This window comes from Euprymna scolopes, chromosome 2 (genome assembly GCF_053919585.1).
Source record: "Euprymna scolopes isolate OS-2025 chromosome 2, ASM5391958v1, whole genome shotgun sequence".
NCBI classification, from domain to species: Eukaryota; Metazoa; Mollusca; class Cephalopoda; order Sepiida; family Sepiolidae; genus Euprymna; species Euprymna scolopes.
The window spans coordinates 167,038,510-167,056,009 of NC_136483.1; positions in this window are offsets into that span (position 1 = coordinate 167,038,510).

A 17,500-nucleotide genomic window follows, 5' to 3' on the forward strand; every position below is an offset into this window, starting at 1 on the left:
TATAATCGATTCAACAATATGTATGTTGACAGACGTAAAAAAAATCTGGTTCAGTCTAATTGCTGAAAAATCAAAACGTGCCGTCAAAATAACAAAAGTAAACGCTTGGTGTTTTAAAACAAGATAATAAAACCGACCAAAATGTTAGCCAATGCCAATCCCAATCCCAATAGAGAACTCACAGAGACATCATCAATCTGTCTGTACATAATATCGGTAAAACTGAATTCAATCGACAGAGTGACAAATTTCATAAATACAACGAAAACACTTTCGGGAATAAAAGCAATGGATAATCAACTACGATATAAAGCATCTTCATCTATATTAATCTTTACATACAATAAAGCCATATAAAAATGTTGTAGCACAACATACATACGCACATTTTGTTGCATAATATATATATATAATGTATGAATGGCTATTTATGGCGAATAAGGTAGCTTTTATCGCTGAAGGGAATCGTCAGGCTAAGTGCATAGAATTCGTGATGATTTTATATATCTATATGGTGTTTAGTCTATTTAGCTAACCAAAAAGATTCGTTAGTATTTTAATGTTTTCCAATGGCTGAGCTTTTCTCAACCTTTTTAGTGAATGCTTTGAATCAAAAGGCGATCCTATTTTAACACTTGAAAATTAACTAAAGATATAGATGTTCTTAACTAAAGGATTATTTTCAAACTCTATAAAACTTTCACTTATGAATTAAATTCAAACAATAGTATTCCATTTCTTGGCGTTCTCATAGACTCCAGCAAAGATGACTTTATTACTTCTTTGTATAAAAAAGACTTTTGCAACCAATTCCTATATTTTAAACTTCAAAAGTCAATGTCTCTACCGATACAAGACCGCAATTATAAGAAAAAAACGTCATTAATCGATCCAAATCGATCTCCTCAAATAAAAAAAAAAATTCTACAGCGAATTAGAGAATATCAAACAGGTCTTGATTAATAACCAATTCCCCGATTTTGTTGTAGATAAACAAATTAAACTAACTATTAGAAACCTAGACCACATAATAACCAAGTTAACAATCCCCACCCCATAATTATATTCTATCGCAACCAGCTACACCAAAATTTAAATCAGATAAAAAGTTACTACGAAATATAATACATCGATATATGCCCCCAGTCAATAATAAGGTAGGATTTATCATCTTCTTAACAACTGCTAACTTTATAATTAAAAACAACACTTTCTGGACAACAAAATCAGTCGATAAGACCAATGTAGTCTACTAATTCAAATACCCATTGGCAAAATGCATCTCCAACACCAATAGTTACATAGGATACACGACTAATACAATGTCCAGAAGAATGACCCTACACCTTTCTCACAGAAGCTCAATTATTCAACACCTAAAACAACACGGCAGTCCACATTCCTAGTTTAAAAAGGTTTTAGTTGAAAACACAAAAATCAGCGATATCGATGCAAACGTTAAAAGATAAAAAATACTAGGAGCACTATATCTAAAAATTAAAGAACCAAAAATAAACAATGTAAATTTTGAAAGTAGTAGTAACATTTTGAAGTGCTTAGGTACGTAACTATGCAATATATATATATATATATATATATATATATATATATATATATATATATATATATACTCTATGGCTGACTGGGATAGCTTCCGTACATTCATATCTGATTTACCTCTGCACTCCATGTTTAAAAAGGAAGTGTCCTCTATAGTATCAGATCTGACCGAATGGTTAATTGTAGGCATAGACCAATTCATACCATCTAAAAAATTCCAACAAAAACCTAACAGCTAGCCATGGTTCTCCCCAGAATGTGCTGCTGCTATCGCGCACAGAAATAACTTTTTCCATAGCTACCAACGTAATAGATGCACTGAGACTAAAGCTGCTTTCAGGACTGCCAGCAACCACTGTAAAAGAGTAATAAAAAATACAAGAGAGCTATATGCCCAGTCTGTTAAATCCAAGTTAGCTGATCAGCGGCTTGGTTCTCACCAGTTTTGGCAAATAACAAATAGGATCCTGAACAGAAGTGTGCGTTCTATCCCAACCATTATCAATGGACCAGAGGTCATATCGTCAGCGTCAGACAAGGCCAAACTATTTGCAAAGAACTTTGCAGCTAATTCTACCCTATGCGACGAAGGCCATCAACTCCCCATATTTCCTCCTATAACACAGAACACGCTAGGTAACATACAAATATCCGTGCATGAGGTCGCCAAGCTAATCAAAAACCTTGATTCCAGTAAAACAACTGGCCCTGACGGCATCCCAATTATAGTGTTAAAAAAGCTTCAACCAGAACTTGCTCCCATACTTACGAACCTATTTAAGTGCTGCCTTAAGGAGAAGTGCTTTCCGACTCCCTGGAAGACCTCATCAGTTTGCCCTGTATTTAAGAATTCAGGTGATAAGTCATCTCCCTCTCAGTACAGACCAATAAGTCTCCTGTGTGTTATGAGTAAGTTGCTGGAATCCATATTAAATAGAGAAATAGTCAACCACCTCAGCAGAAACAACCTTCTTAGTGACACACAATATGGTTTCCGCTCTGCAAGATCTACCGCAGATGTGCTGACGGTTATATCCCACAGGATAAGTGAATCTCTTGACAAAGGCTTCCTTTCTAGCGCAATTGCTCTTGACATATCAAAGGCCTTCGACAAGGTATGTCACAAAGGTCTACTTCACAAGATTTCCAGCTACGGTATAACTGGAAATGTTTTCTCAATCATTAAATCATTTCTCTCCGATAGGCTCATAAGACTAGTGGTCGATGGATAAAAATCGGAGGCCTGCAGTATTAATGCTGGAGTCCCTCAGTGGTCAATCCTGGGCCCAACTCTCTTCCTGATCTACATCAATGACCTCCCTAAACACATACTTAAATCATTCGTTGACATCTATGCTGATGACACGACCATCTACGGCAACACATCAAAGGCTGTAAATGACAACGTTCTCTCTGATTCTCTCTCCTCTGATCTCGAGCGCGTGGTTCAGTGGGGGAAGACGTGGCTGGTTACCTTTAATGCATCTAAAACCAAACTCCTATCCTGACATCAGCAACGCTCTGATCCCCATCTGGCATCAATTGGGATGGATGGCTCTCGTCTGGGAGAGGTCCCGTGTTTTGACAAGCTTCTGGGTTTGACATTTACTCCTGATCTGAAATGGAACACGTACATCAAGTCTGTTGTCAAGGTCGCTGGAAAGATGGTGGGATCCTTCTACCGCTCCAGAAGATATCTCACTACTGATGCACTTCTCTATCTATATAAAAGCCAAGTACGTCCAAGGATGGAATACTGCTGCCATATCTGGACAGTAGCTGCTAAAAATAGCCTATCCTGGCTTGACAGGGTACAAAATAGACTTCGTGTCTTAGTGGGGGATGCCCTTTTCTCTACCCTGCAACCTCTCTCCCACAGAAGAGACGTTGCGAGCCTATCCTTGTTTTATCGTTATTTCCATGGTAGGTGCTCGCCTGAACTCCAATCTCTAGTCCCCCCTCGCCAATCTTTCACGAAAAACACCCGTCTAGCTGAATCCACTGTGGAAAATTTCCCCCAATCTTTATCTGTGCCTAAATCAAAACGTGGATTCCATGAACAAAGCTTCTTTCTTAGAACTACACGCCTGTGGAACTCTGTTCCGTCTGCCTGCTTCCCAGCTGACTACAACTTGGATGTCTTCAAGTCCAACGTTAACAAATTCATAATGAACCGCCCCCTTAAGTAAACACTTCATCAAATCTCCACACTAACGTAATGTACTTGCAATAAACCTTATCCCTGAGTGACTTCCGGGCCTTGATAAGTGGTGACCACTGTGTAAATATATATATATATATATATATATATATATATATATATATATAGTGTTATAATGGAATAAATCCAGAGGAAATCCGGGTATGAGAGCTCAATGTGGTAAACAGAGCAATAAGATAAAAATTATAACACGGAAATTACATAACTGTCGATGCAATAATTTATTTCAACCTTATCAACGATAAGATAAGGTTGAAATAAATTATTGCATCGACAGTTATGTAATTTCCGTGTTATAATTTTTATATTATATATATATATATATATATGAGTTATAAAATATATATGACAATTAAGCTACACAAAATATTCCGCGTTTCATCCATGCTAGGATTCATCATGTATAAGCCTGATGAACCCTAGCGTTGCCATATATATTTTATAACTTACTACCTATCTCTACCTACATATTGAGTACTGTTGAAGTAAATACTTAGAGTTTACGCATAAATGTATACTTCTGTATATTAATTTATGTGATTCAATTAAGTAATATATATATGTATATATATATATATATATATATATAAAGACATATATGTATAAACAAATATGATTACACACATACATATATATAAAGACGTATGAGTATACACACACATATATATGTTGTAGTGTAAAATTTTAAATAAAAAAAAGGAAAAGCTGTAAATTCCATGCACCTGTAAATCACACCTTTAAAATCAGCGTACATTTATTTTAGCCACGTTCTTAATACGTTACAAAAACTAAACAAAACAAAACAAAAACATTTTTTACACACTAGACGTTTCGCTAGTGCGGCAAATTTAAATATAATTTTAACTGAAGAATATAAAAGTATCCATATTTTAAACGAATAATAAAAAAAAGGCATGAAGACGACTACTGAGACTCAGTCGAAAGTACTCGCAAAAACAACTAAAAAGAAAAAAAGATGGATCAAGATGAGTATGGAACTTTCTTGCACAGATTCAATCGAGGAATAAGAACGACAATTAAAAAAAATGAAAAAAATACAAAAAAACGTTCATTAAGCAAGAACACTCCGTGCTATTCAACAATACTTGTCTGAACACACACACACACACACACACACACACACACACACACACACACATATATATATATATATATATATATATATATATATATATATATATATATATATATATACACCGTACTTTGTGGTAATGCACCAAATCCGGAGGTAAGTGCGCTAACTAAAAAAGTGCTCTTTATTTGCGTGGTTGCCAAAACAGCAGTTTTAGCTAGTTGGCGCAATTACCCCGAACTTCGCACAATTGCCCCAAAGTACGGTATATATATATATATATATATATATATATATATATATATATATATATATATTTATATATATATATATATATATATATATATATATATATATATATATATATATAGTCTGGCTACATAATATACACAGTGCCCACAACGTCTGGCTGGATAATCTACAGGGTGTCCACAAAGTCTGGCTACATTAAGTAATTTAAAGTAACAGATAGAGAAATACGGATAGATAGATAAACATATCGATAGATACAGAAAGATATGTATAGAAAGAAAGAGGAATAAAAAGTAGGGAGACGGATATGCCAATGCCAAACAGATATTGATAATCGATAGGAAAATAAAAGAGGTAGATGTAGAGGTAGAGAGAGAGGGAGAGAGAGTGAGAGAGAGAGAGGGAAGGAAAGGGGAGAGGGGGGAAGGGAACTTGACCCTTGGGCATGAAATCGCTTTGGCAAATTTAATTTCAAATTAATAAAAATATTTTTTAGTTACATCTTAAACTAAACTTTTGTTTTATAAATATTTTAATCATTGGTAATATCTTTAACTGAAGCGCTTTTTATCGGAACGTCTAAACACGAAATTTCCGAGGAATCGCGCAATCCCTATGTAAACGTTTGAAAGAAACAAAAGGCCATCTATGTTACTGATCCCCCACCAGATATTTAATCAGGTATCCATGCCCGCAGAGAAGCATTGCAATCATTTGTCTGCCATATTCTTTGGGCGGTTGTTTTGGCGCCAAACCAGCGCTAGAAATATTATCGATGTCGCCATCTTTTTTTTTCTTGCGCAAATTCTTCTTTTTTTATTCTTTGATGCATTTCCGTTAAATTCAATAATTTTTCTTTATTCTTCGAGTTTCTCATTTAGAATTTGTGAAATGTGGCCACTGGACAGAATCAGCCGGTCTGACGAGACTGCTTTTGACCAGCCGACTGGCTGATTCGCTTCGAGGAATTTTCAACGCCGCATGTACCATAATTGTCTTGTAGCAATATGGGCAGAATTTTTTTTTGTTAGTTTAGCTTGGTTAGACATGCTTATTGATATATTTTAGTGATGGAACGATTCCAATATTTTCCGATACAATTACCGATTTCGATTCTTTTTTTAAAATCTTTAAATATTTATCTATAACGTTGTTTTTTAAAATTATATATATATATATATATATATATATATATATATATATATATATATATATATATATATATATATATACTAGCATTTCAGTCCGGCGTTGCTCGGGTATTTGGAGGTGTGTATTGAGCAAAAAAAAAAAAAGTGGTAGTAGGAAGGCAGGCTCGAACCCATATCGCGAAGGAGGAAAAGAACGGAGAAAAACATGACGCCTTTGCTGTTACGACCACCGCCAAACCGGAAGTGACGCAAGTTTAAATTAAGGCTAGACAATCGAAAAGAGGGGATGGCTTTCGAAAATATCGGTGAAAAAAGTGACCCCTCCCTGTTGAAAAGTGTCCAGTTGAGGGTGGAGAAATTAATGTTTTTAGCTAATTTTTCGGTATTTGTCGTCTGAAGGGTCGAGCCTCAAAACGATACTGAACTTTTGAAAATCCGTGGCCTCTGTCGAAAGTTTAAGCAGACATGCAGACATACATACGTATATTTATATATTGGTAGCTCAAATTTTCGACCAAAACCGATTAAAAAGCTTGCCCTATCTCTGAATACCCTTTATGTAAAATTTCAAATTTTTAGACCATAAATTGTCTGAGTAATTTGGTAGAGACCGCATAGGTCAAATTTTTTAAAACTTTGACCCCTATTATGACCTTTTAACATTTATTGTTTTGGGCTCAAACTAAATTATTAAGTTAGATATATGTCGAAGGAACCTATATCTAAGATTTCAATTATTTATACTCAAAATTGGCGGAAGAGTTTGGTAGAGTTCTCAAAAGTTAAATCGTTGAACTCTGACCCCTTAACAGCCATATTTCTGGCCGAAAACGGATTATAAAGATTTTCCCAAATGTCAGTACCCTGTATATCAAATTTCGAGTCTGTAGACTGAAAATTGACAAAGTGGTTGTGTAGGGAAATGTACACGGACACACAGACACACACACAGACACGTTCACTTTTATAGATATAGCATTTCAGCTTTGCTCGGGTCCTATGTACTCTTCATCACTTGCCCTACGTGTGAATACGCTTTTTTCTAGTCTCTAGACTGAAAATTGACATCTTAATAGAAATGCTTGACACAAGCGGGAGATATCAAGCTTACATTTTGCAATTGGATATCATCGTTGTTTTCTACATTATTGGCGGTGTCTCATTCACACATTTTCCACGATGAGGCTGGTTTGAAAACCGTTGTTTCTTTCAGTTTGAAAAACGTAACGAAATTCTACGTATCCTCACATCTCTACTTTGTCTACTGCGTTTGACCTGCTGCCACTTGCGTTAAATATACGTCATTTATCTCTGGGAACGATTCCATTCTACATATCTGGGTTATCATCATGCCTTCAGTGTAACTATTTGGATTTGGAAATATTTAGTATCATTTAAATAATTCAGACATGAAACATTGTAAAAATAACACTCAAGATGAAAACAGTAGTCATAATAAACCAAGTAGCAGAAACAATTATTTGGTTACACATTTTCAAATATGTTTCTGCCAGAGTTATGAAATAGCTATTGAAAATAAGTGTTACATAACAAGGGCTGTGTTCAGATGGAGAAGTTTCAATGATTTTTTTAGGTCTTTAAAACGGAAGTTAACAAAACCACGGCGTTTCTGGTTGTAGGATTTTTCTTTCTTTGCTTGTAACATTTCAAGGAAGAAAGGTGCGTGAACACCGTCTATAATGGGAGGTCACTACACACAGTATGGATATCTGTATATGTGTTAGTCCTGCAACCAGCCCCTCTCTCTCTCACTCTATGACGCATACAAAAAATAACCTGTGTCTGTGACTCTTCTTCTCTGGTTTCAATAAGTTTTATTAAAAGTACTAACGAGTCACCACTTATTAAGGCCCAGAGGTCAGTTAGGATAAGAGTCAGTGAGTTTATCACGTGGAGGATGAGACAACATTTTCTAACATTAGACTTGAAAACGAACATGCTGTACTCAGCTAGGAAATAGCCCTATCATTAGGTTCCATAGGTGGGTAGTTCTTGGAAAGAAACTTTGTTCATGGAAGCTCCATTTAAGTTTAGGTACACGGAAGAAAAAGGAAAAATATTCACAGTGGTTGTAGCTAAACGAGTTTCGTTGTTAATGTTCCTATGTACTTGCCTCCCCACGAGGGCAGAGTAGACACAATGTCGGTTCTTAATGTGGGGAAAATATAGCGCCATAAAAAGGGGCTCTCTGGATAGGAACAAAAATGAACTTTATCTCAGTTGTGAAGAATTTCTTCTCCATTGACTGAGGACAGAAAAGATGAAGTATAGGACCAGAACAGATGCTACACTCCGATCTTGGCCCGACGGCCAGGGAACAAAGTTTTGTTGTGATTGTTTTACAGAGAGAAAAAACAGATTGGAACTGAGTCAGACATTTTCCATGAAGATGAAGATAAAGTAGAAAAAGACTAACCGAGAAAGAAGCTGCAGAGAAAAGAAGAGAACATCCTACACTAGATTTCCAACTCGGTTTTATACTATGTTAAAGCAGGGGAGGTGCTCTGTGCGGCACCCCTGACGATGTGGCAACAGTATTCTATCTTAAGATTTGACTCTTATATAGGAAGAGTGAGAGAGAGGGGGGGAAAGAGAGAATAAAAGAGATAGAGGGAGATAGAAAAAGAGAAAGAGAGAGAGTGGGGGAGAAAGAGAGGGGGAGGAGAGAAAAAGAGGGACAGAGAGAGAGAGAGAGAGAGAGAGAGAGAGAGAGAGAGAGAGAGAGAGAGAGAGAGAGAGAGAGAGGGGCATATTTTAATAATGTTTTAAAGAATCTTATTTCTATCGCAACCACTAGATGAAACGGCGGCAACGATGGCGAAAAGAAGCGACTATAACGAAAGTGAAAAAAAAAGAGACCACGAATAAACTCCTTTATTTCTTATTGAAAATGTTGCTATCTGAGTTGCATCAATGATGAAAATATAATAAAAACATCCCCATCTGGCATCAATTTAAATGGATGGCTCTCGTCTAGGAGAAGCCCCATGTTTTGACAAGCTTCTGGGTCTGTCCTTTACTCCTGATCTGAAATGGAACACGTACATCAAGTCTGTTGCCAAGGTCGCTGGAAAGATGGTGGGATCCCTTCTACCGCTCCAGAAGATATCTCACTACTGATGCAATTCTATATCTATATAAAAGCCAAGTACGTCCAAGGATGGAATACTGCTGCCATATCTGGGCAGGAGCTGCTAAAAATAGCCTATCCTGCCTTGACAGAGTACAAAATAGACTTCGTGGCTTAGTGGGGGGTGCCCTTTTCTCTACCCTGCAACCTCTCTCCCACAGAAGAGACGTTGCGAGCCTATCCTTGTTTTATCGTTATTTCCATGGCAGGTGCTCGTCTGAACTCCAATCTCTGGTCCCCCCTCGCCAATCCTTCACGAAAAACACCCGTCTAGCTGAACCCACTGTGAAAAATTTCCCCCACTCTTTATCTGTGCCTAAATCAAAACGTAGATTCCATAAACAAAGCTTCTTTCTTAGAACTGCACGCCTGTGGAACTCTGTTCCGTCTGTCTGCTTCCCACCTGACTATAACTTACATGTCTTCAAGTCCAACGTTAACAAATTCCTAATGAACCGCCCCCTTAAGTAAACACTTCATTAAATATCCACACTAACGTACTGTACTTGCAATAACCCTTATCCCCGAGTGGCTTCCGGGCCTTGATAAGTGGTGACCACCGTGTAAAAAAAAAAAATTGAATAAAAACATTACGAGACGCAAAAAAAAAAAAAAAAAAATCAATAAAAATAGCTCCCATAGTAATATCGAAATTATCCCGCCGTATATTTTCTAATGTATAATTAATCGTTATATTAACTTAGTGTTTTTCTGGCTAGTTTTATAATGTCAATTATCAAATCCGTTGTATTAGTTTCATCATTAGTCGTTAAGAGCTTTATCTAACAAGAAAGGCAATATTGAAGGACAATATGAATCAATGTCAAACACGATAAATTTGCTCGTATTTGCAATTTTCATTTCTCCTCCTTCCTCCAATTCTGATGTAAATATTTTGAATATTTTGATCCGAATAAAAATATGCAAACAGATAAAACACACGCAAAATATAGAGCTCTGAGTCCTGAAAAAAAAAAAGGTTAACTTCTGTTTCTTTGTTTGAGACTTTGCATCTTACGAACAACTAAAGTTTAAGAACTAATAGAACCCATCATCAAGAAGGTTACTTGAGTAGAGGAACTGTGACCCTCCGGAATCAATATAGATTATAGAGTTCATCCGTTGTAATGATGAAGTCCATCTGATCATTCTAAAGAGAATGATTTGCGCAGAACCAGCCTCACTCTCTCATCCCAACCAGCCTGATCCAGCAGCAGGACAGCGTAGAGACAGCTGGAGGCCAGATAGAATGTAAGACCTTCTACATTCTACCTGACCTCCAGCTGTCTCTACCTTCTCCTGCCCAAATTGCCCGGAATTATCGACGTCTTTCTATATACAGCGCTCGGTTAAGCAACGTTGAGCCTGGTTAACATCAGATAAGTGACAATTTAGGAATACCAGGCGCTGATGTAGGAAGAATCTGACACCTCATTGCAAGAACTACAAAAAATCTAACGTCATTATCTTCCCTGACCGGGATATACATGCGACTAGGAACCGCTTATGAATTGGATATTTTCCATGACAGTTCTTCCTTTGGAAGAAGTCGGTTCAACCCGTTTATGGTGAATATCGCTTAAAATGCCATTGCATTTGTTTTGGATGAAATGTTACGCAGATTTAAAGAGCTAGTTCGTTATAGAGACAGTTTTTTCATTGTTTTTCTTTATTTCACTTGAACTAGGCATGGTACAACTCGGATGTAAGGGGGAACTATTTTGGGCAAAATTTGAACGGATACTATGTAGAGAGTTGAGCTGCAAACTGTTCATATTACACTTGAACTCCTGCATGTCAGTATGGTTGGAGAAGCAGAGTCTAGCACTCCGAGAGAAGAAACTATTTGAACAGAAGGTTTTCTAGCATCTAGAGATCTCTTCAGTGTAGGTGTGAGATTTTGTTGCTTGACGAATAAGTCGGGGATATTTACGTCGAAGGGGGCACAAGGTCTCGGAGTTCTTCGGAGCACCTTATATTCAAATACTTGTAAAATAGTTACAAGGATGAACCATTTCGTCGATGGGACAGAGGGTGGCGTGGTGGTTGACAGTGGGGGGGACATATAATGCATTAGTTAACAGAACATTATTATTTTATTATTCATGTACATCCTAAGGCACATCACCACTGAAACAGCAGGTTATCGAGAATCAGATATACAGATTCATAGAATCATCCAAATTGGGGAGTTGTGCAGCGAGATGTTTACTCACATTACATTTAAATTGCAGTATATTAGTACAATCGGAAAAGCAGCGATCAAGTAGGGTATATCAATGGCAAGCGGTTTGAGAAAAGAAGATATTGATGTAGAATAATTACTGGCATCTACAGACCATTACACTGAAAGGGTGGGATTTTACTTGTTGTCAGATTAACCTGGGAGACTTACGTTGAGAGGGTATAAATACAGTAAGTTAATCGCAGCACATTCCGTTAAAGTATTGTAAAAGAAGTATAGTGATGCAAGATGGTGGCGATTTGTCAGGGATTGGAGATCAGTAAACAGTTTGAATATTGTCAGATGCTTTTTTAGTTCGTTAGAGCGAACTTACCTTCTTTGCAGCAGATTTGGGCAACATCTTCAATGTGTTCGTTCCAATTCATGTTAGCTGTGACTGTTAGGCCGAGGAGTTTAAATGTTGGAGTCGTATTTGATTTTGTTATCAGTAAAAAGGTATACCCAATTAAAGAACAGTTAAATGCTGACGTTACCGGCAAGCAGCTGCTAAGGCTTGTATATAGAGGTATCGAGTCGTGTTGGCGGAAGTTTATGCTCTCTATTTTTCTCTCTTTTCTCTGAACGCCGTTGTCTTAAATGTTAGAAACTATTTGACACGCCGAGCTTTGATCGACTTTATGCGTTTTCTCAATTATTTCAGTCACTTGTCCAGTACGACCCCACCCCCGGATGCTCTTCACATCAAAAGCTAATTTCTACGTCAACAGGTTCGGCCGATTTCAAGTGGTTTGAATTTCTGTTAATTCAATAAATTTTACAAGCTCAACAGTTTTTTTTTTAATTTCAAAAGAAAAATTCAAGTAAGAATGATTTTTAATCGATATTTTTTCAATCTTTTTGCAGGGGTGGTAATTGCAAGTTTAATGCGTGGTTGGTTCATAAAGGCGTCGTCAACACCTGGATATGCTGTTTAAGACAGAATAAAAAAAATGAGTTCGGTCCCCTCGAAGCGTCATAGTAGAAATAGGGAAGTAGGACTATTTATAATCGAGGCGGGCATTTTCGAGTTAAAAGCTTAATTATGATTTATGTATTAAGTCTTTTCCATAAACAGTTGAATTTGGCTGAATAAATAATCGAATCGTTTCCATACATCAAAATGGTATGCGGTTAAATATTAGTACAAACCTGATTTTGTACAGCATGCAGTGTTTGTGTCAGGCAAGAAGAATAAAGAAAAAAATGGAGAATATGCGACAGTCACACATTTGGAGTTTCAATAATCACCCCAAAATTTAAAATTAAACAAAATACTTGTAGAAACGCACCCAGTAAATGCCATAGTAACATGTATTTGGTATATATTTGTCTAATTTACCTCTGTGATACTAGCAGCCTTGCATCAGGGGTATTGTTAGAAATAGGAGGTGTAACTGCCGAAGATTCTGCTTGGCTGTAAAAAAGGATGGTCGCAACCATATCAATGTAGCAGAGCTCGATGCTATGAAGAAGGACATCTTCTACCATATTATTTAATCGGAGGGTTTATACTAGCATTTTGTTTAATTTAAAATTTTTTAGCGATTATTGAAACTTTAATTTTAGTGTGAGAAATGCTGGACGATGCCAGATAACCTAGCTAGCCTAGGATAACTTGTATTATCTTATTTTATCTAATTATTTTGCGGTCTATTATCCTCATCTTTTAGTTGTTGTTTGCGACATTTCGGCAAACTATTCCCCTGGCCTTCGTCGAGTGGTCAACCGCGACAAGATAGGAATCTTGAATCTCCCAACTGCATCCACAGCAATTACTGCCTTCCATAGTTGTTGTCGTCTCATCACGGTTTGACCGACAAATCCTCTGACCACCTGACGAAGACCAGAGGAATAATTGGCAAAAACGTTTTGAAACAACTAGAAAATAAGGATAATAGTCCGCAAAATAATAAAATAAAGCCAAAACAACGCATTATAAATTTCAAACAAAATAAATGTCTGTTTATTTTTTAATAATGCGTTGTTTTGGCTTCAAACGTATTTAATACGTATTTATTTTATTCAAACTCAACCAACGCTTCTGTAAAGGAGCACAAACCCTAACTTGAATTTCGCGTGAACAACGCACCGTACCGACATTTGAAAAGACTACCGGAAAAACAACAAACGGACTTCTACTGATTTATTGCTCCAACAATAACATGGCAAAAAAAAAAAAAAAATAGAAAAGAAAGAAAGAATACTGATGATGAAGTGTATCTTCGAAATATATTTATAAATTTCAATATAAATTTAAAACAAAATAAATATCTGTTTATTTTGTAATAATGCGTTGTTTTGGCTTCAAACGTATCTAATACGTATTTATTTTCTTTAATAATATTATTGTTTTATTAGTATTATCATTATCATAATTATTATTATTTTACTATTATTATTGTTAGTAGTAATAGTAGTAGCATTATCATGATCTTATTATTAGTAGTAATATCATTATTATTATTATTATTATTATCGTTTTAACCATTATTATTAGTAGTAGTATCAACATTATCATCATTACCGAGCAAAGATAGATAGTATTAATTCAGTTCGAGTCAGCAGAGCGTAATCTCCTTCTTAGACCAGGACGAGAAGCTACAATTGGAAAATTCAGAAGGATTGTGTAGGTTTTATTCATCGATTCTGGTACCTAATTGGTTTGTTCTTATCCCCCCCTGGCTATAAATATGATCGTCTAAATCTTTTGATCATTACCGATGCATTATACTAAAAAAAAAAGTTTCACAGCCCAAAGTATAAAATTACGTATTTTTTTTTTTACATTCATTCGATAATTTGGCAATTAATGTTGACAAAAAGAGCTTAATTTTTCAAGTTGGTAATTTATAAAAGAAAATGAAGAAATCAAAAGAATTAAGGTGTTCATAAATGTTGTATTCATAATTAGCGATGCCCTAAACTGATTTCTTTCGAAGCGAAACGGATATTTTAAAAGGTGAGAAGCATTAACACCTATTTTAAATAACGTTTTTTACTTACAACAATCATCTGGTGTATCTGGGTATATCGCTGAGGTGTGACAGTTTTAATTGAGGGGGTGGAGCTAAGGTGAATCATTAATTATATTTGTTATGCTTCAATCTCCCGCCCGACCCCAATACAGATTTATTATTTATAGAAATTAAATAATAAATGCCATTAGCTGGCGGTTGCAAATTAACGCCGCACCACCGTCGCCGTCGCCGTCATCATCATCATCATCATCATCATCATCATCATCATCATCGACAGCTGTAGCAATAAAATCAGTAGCAGCAACAAAAGCAATATCAATAAAAGCAGCAGCAACAACAACAGCAGGAAAAAAAAACACAGTAACAGTAGCAACAGCAAAAAAGCAAAAAACTACAACAACAGTAACAAAAAGAACAATAACAACAACAACAACAACAACAGCAACAAAGAAAAACAACATAAACAGCAGAAAAACCCCCAGCAACAACAACAAAAATAACAACAAAACGAAAACCAACAGTAAAAAAATCAACAGCAACAACAAAACAGCAACAACAACAAAAAACAACGGCAGCAGCAACAATAAACAACAACAACAACAACAACAACAGTAGCAACAAAAAACAAAAACGCAGCAACAAAAACAACAGCACTAAGGAAAACAACATTAATAAAACAACAAAAACAAGAACAACAATAAAAACAACAGTAGCAGCAATACACAACAGCAACAGCTACGGTATAACTGGAAATGTTTTCTCAATCATTAAATCATTTCTCTCCGACAGGCTCATAAGAGTAGTGGTAGATGGACAAAAATCAGAGGCCTGCAATATAAATGCTGGAGTCCCTCAGGGGTCAATCCTGGGCCCAACTCTCTTCCTGATCTACATCAATGACCTCCCTAAACACATACTTAAATCATTCGTTGACATCTATGCTGATGACACGACCATCTACGGCAACACATCAAAGGCTGTAAATGACAAAGTTCTCTCTGATTCTCTCTCCTCTGATCTCGAGCGAGTGGTTCAGTGGGGGAAGATGTGGCTAGTTACCTTTAATGCATCCAAAACCAAACTCCTATCCTTACATAATCAACGCTCTGATCCCCAGCTGGCATCAATTGGGATGGACGGCTCTCGTCTGGGTGAGGCCCCGTGTTTTGACAAGCTTCTGGGTTTGACCTTTACTCCTGATCTGAAATGGAACACGTACATCAAGTCTGTTGCCAAGGTCGCTGGAAAGATGGTGGGATCCTTCTACCGCTCCAGAAGATATCTCACTACTGATGCAATTCTCTATCTATATAAAAGCCAAGTACGTCCAAGGATGGAATACTGTTGCCATATCTGGGCAGGAGCTGCTAAAAACAGCCTATCCTGCCTTGACAGAATACAAAATAGACTTCGTGGTTTAGTGGGGGATGCCCTTTTCTCTACCCTGCAACCTCTCTCCCACAGAAGAGACGTTGCGAGCCTATCCTTGTTTTATCGTTATTTCCATGGCAGATGCTCGTCTGAACTCCAATCTCTGATCCCCCCTCGCCAATCTTTCACGAAAAACACCCGTCTAGCTGAATCCACTGTACAAAAATGTTCCCCACTCTATATCTGTGCCTAAATCAAAACGCGGATTCATGAACAAAGCTTCTTTCTTAGAACTGCACGCCTGTGGAACTCTGTTCCGTCTGCCTGCTTCCCTCCAGACTACAACTTGGATGTCTTCAAGTCCAACGTTAACAAATTCCTAATGAACCGCCCCCTTAAGTAAACACTTCAGCAAATCTCCACACTAACGTAATGTACTTGCAATAACCCTTATCCTTGAGTGGCTTCCGGGCCTTGATAAGTGGTGATCACTGTGTAAAAAAAAAAAAAAGAACAGATACAAAACAATAACAGCAGAAAAAGAAAACAACAACGGCAACAAAAAAAACAAAACAACATTAACAAAAACAACATATACAGCAGCAAAGACTAGCAAAGACACCCGCACTTTATGCAGGACTTTGCTGTATACTCGGGTATCTGTGCAGCGGATATCCGAGCGTACAGTAAAGTTTTACAAGAACTGCAAGCGAAGAGAAAAGTTCCGCACGGAGTGTAGCGGGACTTTGTTGTACGCTTGAGTACCCGCTTGACGGGCATCCTTACAGTAAATGGATATTGTAAGAGTAACTATATCTAAAGGTGTTTAAATTTTTATCTTATTATTTTATCTACCTCCTGAAATGACTGAAATCCAACTATAAACTTTAAAGCAAATCGATTATATCAAAGTTGACACATTGCTACACCTAAAAATTGAAACTATTATAAAGAATCACAACAATTGTTTAGTATCACAAACACATATTCATCAAAGATATAGCAAATATACGCGCACTTCGCGCAAAACTTTGCTATGTGTTCGGGTACCCCGTTCGAGGGCACCCTTACAGTAAGTGGATGTAAGAGCAACCATTGCTTAAGATGTTTAAAATTTTTATCTACCTCTTGATGACGTCAATTCAACTATGGACTTTAAAGCAAATAGGTTATATCAAAGTTGACACTTATATTGTTACACATAACTATTGACACAATAACAAAGAATCATAATGATTAACATTTGTTTAGTATCACAAACACATTTTTATCAAAGATAAGATTACTTTATGATATCACATAGTAAATTTTTCATGAAAGTAAATTTTAACTCTTTGCTTAAATTTTATCCAACACATTCACTACTTAAAACTTACTATAATCAAGATCATATCATTTTTTCATCATGTCCTTTTCTATAATTTTTTATAGAAGAGTCTCGTGGTAGACTACGTTTCTGCTGCTTTGATTCGGAGTTAAAATGTAGGGTTTTTCTGAAC